This window comes from Ixodes scapularis, unplaced genomic scaffold, assembly GCF_016920785.2.
Source record: "Ixodes scapularis isolate PalLabHiFi unplaced genomic scaffold, ASM1692078v2 ptg002564l_1__unscaffolded, whole genome shotgun sequence".
NCBI lineage: Eukaryota > Metazoa > Arthropoda > Arachnida > Ixodida > Ixodidae > Ixodes > Ixodes scapularis.
In genome coordinates this window covers 213,625-222,616 of record NW_024610254.1, presented here as the reverse complement: position 1 = coordinate 222,616, position 8,992 = coordinate 213,625, and the positions used below count along the sequence as shown (strand labels likewise).

The 8,992-nt window shown below is 45.7% G+C and overlaps 1 pseudogene; it reads right to left on the bottom strand.

The window, feature by feature from the left end:
* Nucleotides 1–4,048: 4,048 nt before the first annotated feature.
* On the bottom strand, nucleotides 4,049–4,576 carry LOC120849210 (annotated as a pseudogene).
* Between the last annotated feature and the right edge of the window lie 4,416 nt (nucleotides 4,577–8,992).

The following is an 8,992-nucleotide window of genomic DNA, read 5'->3' as shown; positions in this document are numbered from 1 at the left end:
ATGGAGAGTGAAAATTTTCATGAGATTGATAGCAGCAGAGACATTTGGATTTTGATGTGTTTAGTAACATCTGCCAGTTTGAACACCAATTGTAAATTTGGTCTAGATCAGCCTGTAGCTTATACAAGTCATTTCTGTTGGTTATGGCTCTGTAGACTACGCAGTCATCAGCAAACAGGCGAACACTAGAAGACAATGAAGGAAGGAGGTCATTGATATACACGAGAATATGAAGGGGTCCAAGAACAGATCTTCTTGGTATACCGGATGTTACAGGAGCGCTTCGAAAATGGCAGTTGTTTATTTAGACAGGCTGAAATCGAGAGGTCAGAAAGCCCTTAATGAATGGAACAGTCAAGAGACACTTTGGACAGCTCTGCTTGTAGAAGTTTATGGGAAACGGGAGTGAAAGCATTAGAAAAATTGAGAAAAATGACAAAAACTAGTTTCTAGATATAAATGAATATTTTAACAGAAAACAGCGAGCTGAGTTTTGCAAGAACAGTGTTTTTTTTAAAGTCATGCTGATTACGAAAAATAACTTATGCGGTTTAAGGCATCGCAGAACTTGAGAATGAATGGCATGTTCCATGAGCTTACAGGATACAGAAGTTAATCATATGGATTGGTAATTTAGAGGGGAGTACGCATCGCCACATTTGTGAACCGGAACGACCTTACCTTCTCAGCAGTCGTCGGGAACATCACCGGTATCTAAGGATTGTTTTAATATTATTGTTAGAAGAACACCTGACAACGGTTTAGTCATTTTCAATATTTTGCTGTTTATGTCGTGAGTTCCTGGTAACGATGACGTCTTAGCACGTCTATTAATTTGCTAATGCCGTTTTCCGAAAAAGTACTTTGATGCATAGGTGGTACGGATAGGGTTCAAATATCTGCCGGCGATGTGATGACAGTAATATTAAACACGACAGAAAATGTGACACAATGTTTCAAAAGCTTCATCGTTAGTTGGAGAAGTTTTATTGTCATTTACCAAAGAGACTGGTCCCACACGACTTCTCGGTGTGTAGGTCGTTCGCGTACAATGGAGACACGTCCAAAGTTACAAGACATGATCCTTTAGGTATAGGCATATTTCATATATCCCTATGGAAGTGAGTGGTTAGGATCCCTGACATGCGAATATATAAACCGGGAATATTGTCGATTTGTTGCTTGCGATAAAGCATTGTTGTTAATTTCATTTCATTTATTTAGGCTCAAGAGAGACGGGGGTGCGGCAGATAGGCCGGAGGCCCATACCAGATGGCCTGCAACACCAGAACTAAAAAGAAAAGGGGAGGGGGAAAGAGGGGTACATAAACAATAAACACTAATAACAATATCACTATGCACAGTTGAAAACGGAAACAAACGCGAACAGCAGGCCGGCGGCCCCCAGCGCCACGTTGAAGCCCGGGACCCGCCAAGCTAGGGCCGAACACATCCTACTCGAATGTGCCCAACCCCAGCCCGGTGCGCCCCAAGCCCCAGCGCAGCGCCGGCGGCGCCTCGAGAACAGTCGACCGGCCGCCCGCGACCTTATTGTAAGGGTCACGTTCAAAAGTTAATGCCGGTTTGAGTGTAAGTGTGAGTGAAATGAATGTTTGGGTGGACAGCGTTGTAATTAACTCTGAAATCTTGCAGGTCCGCCTCGCTGTGTGTCCAGATGAAGAATATATCATCTATGAACCTTTTGTACATTAGTGGTAATGGGCCATTAATGGGTAATGGCACAAAAAGTTTGGCTCCAACTCCCTGATAAACTTTGGGCATAGCTGGGTGCCATCTTGGTGCCCCATGCTTTACTGCTAACCTGTCTAAAGTAGTCATTGTTAAGTTCAAATCCATTTAGTTCTAAAACAACCGGCGTTGTGTCGCAATGACATGACTGTCAGGGCTATCCGGTTTCCTTTGGGATTCGTACATGTTTATTAACAAAGCTATTCCGTCATCGTGTGGGACGTTAGTGTACAATAAAGACACGTCCAGGGTTACAAGATATGATCCTTTCGGTATATGAACATTTAATATGTCCCTGAGGAGCCGGTGGCGTCCTTGACATGCGAATCGAGAGTTGTCGGTATTTGAGGAGAAGCGTCACTACGGACCCGTGCCATGTGGGTTCGCCCACGCACATCTGGCTGTGCGGGACTTTCCCGTGTTCGGGTAAAAGGGCATCCTGGTGGTTGAGTCGAGCCCGGGGTCGCTTTAGACACTCCGGGGAGGTAACACACCATTTCGGCACACACTTTTGGTGGACAGGAGTCCTGGTAAGGCCCGACCATAATCATTCAGTCAGTCACCTCTCTTCACCTTTCCTGTCTGCATTTTCTCTCCTTCTCCTCGTTTTTTCTCGTTCACCTTTTTTGGCGGCAAGGGCTAACCTTTCGTGGCGATGGACCTTTGTCTGGACCCACACTTGGTTAGAGTTTCCCGTCAACACTGTTCGAGTAACGCCTCCAGAAAATTCATTTATGTTATAGTACGTTACTTAACCCATTGTTGGGCTCGGTGGTAGGTGGGGCACCGCAGATTTCCAACACTCTTTGTCCTTTTATGGCGCCCCACACCTCCAATGGCCGCTCAGGGCACGCCCTTAAAAGGCGCTGCCTAGAACAAAAAACATCGGCAAAGAATGCCAAGTAGAAATATTTGTGAAGTTTTTCGTCATTCATTCGCTTAATGAAGCGAAAGTGCTAGAAAACCTTGTAGGGTTCTCCCTACAAGGCAAAAAAATACCACTCTGGAAACCACTTTGTGGAAGTCAACAGAAAATAGTGACGCGCTCCTTAAGCTGATTACCATCCTTGACGTGAAGGTGTAGTTGAGCCCTCATCTCACAGTGAATACTATCCGTGGAGTCCTTTCAGAGGACGACTTTTTTCACACGAGTGAGAAAGAAATCCTTGGGGGACTCAGAAAATCTGGTGTTGTCGCTGTAAAGCGGATCATGTTTCGGAAAGATGGCGAACGAATCCCTTTGAAGTATGTTATCCTGACTTTTGAGAGGCACACTCGCCCAGAGACAATCAGGGCACGATTCGTGAACTGCCAATTCGGCCCTTACGTTCCCCACCGCCATCAGTGCTTCAGTTGCCAGCGTTTTGCTCATGGAACACGCAGCTGACGAGGGAAGGAGACGTGTGTAAAGTATGGTAGTCAGGGTCACGTTTCTGATGTTGCTAAGGCGGCTGTGGCTCACTGCGCTAAGTGCGGTGGACCATATCTTGCTTATTATCCTGCATGTGCGTCTTGAAAGCAAGAAAAGGACATCCTTAGAGTCAAAGTAACAAAAAATTATACCTGGAAGCCAAAAAGCGACTCTTCTTTTGCCGAAGGGAAGCTTTGCCGATGTTTTGCGCACCAGCTTCCTCCAGGCCTTGTTGTTGGCACGCTTGCCGCTCCTCCATCCAAAGACAGGCCAGCAGCAGCCGGGCCCCCCCCCCCCCCTCTCCTAAGTCCCCTCTTAGGTAAGAAGAAGCGAGTTTCTCGCTCTTGCTCGCTGAAGAGGGCCCCCCTACCGAGGGAGCGGCATGGCGCCCATGCAGCTCCTGTGAAAGGAGGGGACCAGACAAGCTCGGGCAACCCCTTGCGCAGTTCGTCTGCTTCCCTTCCAGCCGGTCTTATTTGGGGTTTTAACCCCTCTGCCCGGCCCACCTGACCGGACCGGAGCAGTTTTAAAAGTAATGGATACATCTCAGGAGGTGGAGATGTCGACAGATGCCAACAATGTGTCCACCCCTGGGTCCGACCAGGAAAGAATAGAGTATAAGACACCCGCCGGTAAACCTAAAACGAATAAGCCGGTAGTTCCTCCCAAATTTTGATTCCGATGTTTTCCACGTACTTTGTGTTTTACTTTATTGTTTTACTTATTTTACAAGTTTTTTTTTAAATATTTACATATGTACACACCTTTTATTGATGACTAAGTTGCAACCTATCCAGCCGAACTGTCGCGGTATTTTAAGAAACATTGATTACGTCAATTACTTTTTGAATGATCTTCAGCTTATCGCTCTCGCCTTGCAATACGGCATTACAACACAAAAAACGATGATATGTTTATCTCGAACACAGATGCGCCTGAACTATTTAGAATTCTTTCTGGCAATCACTTCCAGTCGTCGATAGATTTCACAAAAAACATAAATTAAAAAAAAAAATTAAGAGCAGAGATAAGTATCAATATGCTGGTTATGTTTATGAGTAATAAGGGTCGGAATTGACATTTTTATACATTTTTGTTTGTCCACTTTCGGAGAATCGTTAATAATTGAAAATAACTTTTTAAGGCGATTAATTTTCAGGTGCACTTCGGTGGTATAAAATCCAGATCTTTTTCGCAATTTTGTGACCAATGGGGTTGTTCCGTAATTATTAACTATAAAGCGAAGTGCCTTGTTATGTACTCTCTGCAGTTTTTCGTGCTTTTTTTATGAATGTAGGGTTTTTAAACTGGGCTGGCAAAGTCAATGAATGGTCGAATTTGGCTTCTGAAGGCAGTTATTTTTACTTGCGGAGAAGCGTCTCGTGAAGTTCTTAAAGTCAGTGAAAGACCAGGCATCGACTTGAAGGCTCATGTAGGATTCAGACACAGTAATACTCCTAGATGTTTATATTCTGTCGCTTTTGCGAGCGATTCCTCCCCAATGTGATAGTTAATATCTAGAGGGGTTAGCTTCTTAGCCATTGTTATACCTACAAGTCCTAAGCGTTGCTGCGATGGGTCTATGTAGTTCAGTCGCTAGTTGAGCGTGGCTGGGTGTTCTGGAGTTTATATATATCATAAATAAATGGTACTTACAGTGACGAGGTACACAAAAGCACTTTCGGTTCTGGAGAATACCAGGCTGTAAACCAGAAGCAAAGGAATCGTGCGCCCTCCGATATTTTCGACACAATGGGATGTATAAAGCAATAGCACTGACGCAGCACTGTTTTCAACTTATCGTCGCACAAAACCGTTGTTGGCTAAAAAAAATTAGAATGTACATAGTCACACAGAACCTAAATATAGTATTTCCATGTGCTTGATATGGGCGACATATTTTCCAGTACAAGGGGACTTACACTCTCTGCAATTACGACGCGTGCTGCGTCTAGGGCCTTGTTGTCAAGCTACAGGAAGTCTCGCTCCCCTTCAATTTTGTAGAAGGCATCCGCAGTGACAAGAACGCCCAAGTTGTGGGGTTAAAGCTGAAGAGTGACGCCCACTTCCTGCGTATGCTGTCTGCAGCTGGAAGTGATTGGCATGTCTCAGGGTTCATATCTCCACTAACTTCCTGAGAGAAACACAAAATAAAAAAGGGATAAATAAAAGCTGTATTGTGATTATGTTTACATACAATATGCCTAGAACAGAGAACAGTTGAATGCATCAGCACCCTCTACACCTCGTTTTATCTATTTCTTAATATCTTAGGGTTAAAATTTTGCAGAAGTAGCCTCGTTGCAACATTGCAATTGACGTACCTGCAGAATTTGAATTAAGGCACTTTCGCTCCGAAGGGCTTTCTTTACGATGATGGTCACTACTTCGAGCACATCAGATCTCGTAAAGTCCGGAATTTTACTCTCATGCGGCTTAGACGACACGAACTCGTGCTCGCCGTTCTATGGATCACCTACCGTAACAACGCGACCCCAACATTCCCCGTACTGTTTGCATTTCGAATAATATTGGCAGTTAACACGCTTGTCAACAACTTGAAGGTAAACATGTTCGGCAGATATCTGCCTGGTTGGGTGAATTTAAATGTAAAGAATAAAGAAATACGCCAACCAAAAAGTCGAAAAATTGTCCCAACGTTTCGAAACAGTTCGTTTCTTCCTCAGGGGCGACTAAACGGGATAATAGCTTCTTTGTCTTTCTTTGAACTGGCTATCTCTTCTTCTTCATTGTCGATTGCTGGTTGTCTTCGTTTCGCCTGCGCCGTCTTGATTGTATCTCGTAACCCATGAACATATAAACTGGGTAAGGTGCCTAGAGACCTATTGATGTTATTTGCGGTGTTTTGAATATGCCAGGATTCTATCAGCTGTCTTCTGCGTAGGTTCGTCTCAGTACCCAGAATGCTTGCATCTTCAAATCCGATACGGTGGTCATTACCTTAACAGTGCTCCGCCAGAGCACTGCGTTCGCGGTCGAAGTTGCGTACGTCATTTTTGTGTTGACGGTGCCGTTCTTGGAAGTTTTTAGTTTCTCCAATGTAGGAGGCGGGGCACTGGGTGCAGGATATTTGGTAAATTACACCCTGGGCCCTTTCCTTGGGTGGACGACTTTTTGGCCGAGGTAGAAAACGCCCGAGTGTGGTCACAGGTTTATGGGCCACGGTGACGTGTTCTTTTGCAAAAACCCTGGATAGTGTTTCACTTATCCCTTTTGTGTAGGGTATGCTGATGCGTGCAATCGGTTTAGGACGTGCAGTCCCAGTAGGTTGCCCGTCTCGGCGACTGCGGTTTAGACGGTGAGTGATCTGGCGAATGAAGTCACCTGTGTATCCATTATTTTTTAGATCACGGGTGATCGCTTGCTCCTCTTTCCTTTTGTCTGTTGCAGATGAACATATATTCTTTGCCCTCATCAGAAGTGTCGAAACTACTGACGCTTTGTGACTTAGCGGGTGGTTTGAATCAAATTGGAGGTATCGTCCCGTGTGCGTAGGCTTCCTATACACTGTAAAATTCAGTGCCTCACCCTGTCTTTTGATTAGCACGTCAAGGAAAGGTAAACAGCCGTGCATTTCGTGCTCCACCGTGAATTAGATGGCTGGTTCAATGGAGTTCAAGTGAGCTAGGAAGTTGTCCACTTCGGACGCTTGCATGATACAGAAGCAGTCGTCGACGTACCGCAGGAAAATTTGGGGCTTGGGGTTGAATGATTGTAGCGCCTTGTGTACGATCGCTTCCACTGCCAGGTTGGCCATTGTGACTGAGATGGAAGCGCCCATTGCCGTTCCGCTGGTCTGTTGGTAGAACTCCCCCTTGAAGGTGAAGTAGGTGTTCGAGAGACAAAACTCAAGTAGGCGACATAGCTCATCCCTGCTGAGGCATGTCCGGGTGTCCAGGTCCTCGTCTTTCTCGAGAGCTTCCCTGGTTGCAGCGATGGCCAAGGGAACGGGAACATTCGTAAAAAGGGAAATGACGTCGAATGACACCAGGCACTCGTCATGGCTGACCTTTATCTGTGATATGCGTTCCACGAACTCACACGAGTTTCGTATGTATGTTGTAGTATTTCCAGTGAGATGAGATAGAACTCGGTGGAGATAGTCGCATAATGCTCTGAGTGGTGATGTAAAATCTACGATAGGTCTCAGGGGAACGTCAGGTTTATGAATCTTGGGGAGCACGTAGAATCCCGGTGCGAATCCATTTCTGCAGATCAGGCGCAGGTAAAGGTTCTTCGATTCCGGGTGTTCTTTGAAAATGAGCGCCAGGGTCCTGTTCAAGTTTCTCTGTATTGCTGATGTTGGGTCCCGTTTGAGTTTCTTGTAAGCCGAGCAGTCAAGAAGCTGGTTGGCTTTATCTTCATAGGTATCCCGGTCAAAGACGACGGTTGAGTTACCCTTGTCTGCTGGCAAAATTACAATGTTTTTGTCATCCCTGAGCCTTCGGAGTGCTGTACATTCTTCTTTCGAAAGGTTATGAGGTCGATATCGTGTAGACTTCGACAGGACGCCAATGGCTTTCATACGGACGCCTTCTAGTACGTCAGGGTCCAGGTGCATGACGCTTTCCTCTATGGCCGCGACCATCCGGGGTAGAGGTAGCCGTGTAGTGGCGAAGTTGTAGTTGTGCCCTCTTGCAAGAACCTCAACTTCATGTGGGGAGAGTGACCTGGAAGATAGGTTGGTGACAAATGCGGAATTGACGATCTTCTGTCTTGCCTCGTTCCTTTTGTTCAGCGTCAAAAGTTTCTTTACTTGCGACCTCCAGTGTTTTTGTAAGACCGTCTGAGCGCAGTTTTTTGCGAACAGCTGCAATGATGGGAAAATGTCTGGAATACGGTTTTCTAGCTGTCGACGTATAAAGAACAAGTCCAACTGCTTTTTCTTCAAGGTGGAGTAGCATTCATGAAGTCGCGCCTTTACCAGCAGGTGCTCTGCACGCATCACAATCTTGTGGCCTTCCTGTGTGTTAACATGGCGTTTGAGGCGTAGACTTTGAGGGACCACTTGCCTGTCGCGGCACGCCTTGGTAAATTCCAGGTGCGTTTCGAATGAAGAGATGCTGCGGTTTATGTTTACATACCGCTTCGCCAGTTGTGCTGTCTCCCGCCCAAAGTCTTGGAGCAAAGACTTGAAGGTAAACATGTTCGGCAGATATCTGCCTGGTTGGGTGAATTTATATGTAAAAAATAAAGAAATGCGCCAACCAAAAAGTCGAAAAATTGTCCCAACGTTTCGAAACAGTTCGTTTCTTCCTCAGGGGCGACTAAACGGGATAATAGCTTCTTTGTCTTTCTTTGAACTGGCTATCTCTTCTTCTTCATTATCGATTGCTGGTTGTCTTCGTTTCGCCTGCGCCGTCTTGATTGTATCTCGTAACCCATGAACGTATAAACTGGGTAAGGTGCCTAGAGACCAGGCAGATATCTGCCGAACATGTTTACCTTCAAGTCTTTGCTCCAAGACTTTGGGCTGGAGACAGCACAACTGGCTAAGCGGTATGTCAACATAAACCGCAACATCTCTTCATTCGAAACGCACCTGGAATTTACCAAGGCGTGCCGCGACAGGCAAGTGGTCCCTCAAAGTCTACGCCTCAAACGCCACGTTAACACACAGGAAGGCCACAAGATTGTGATGCGTGCAGAGCACCTGCTGGTAAAGGCGCGACTTCATGAATGCTACTCCACCTTGAAGAAAAAGCAGTTGGACTTGTTCTTTATACGTCGACAGCTAGAAAACCGTATTTCAGACATTTTCCCATCATTGCAGCTGTTCGCAAAAAACTGCGCTCAGACGGTCTTACAAAA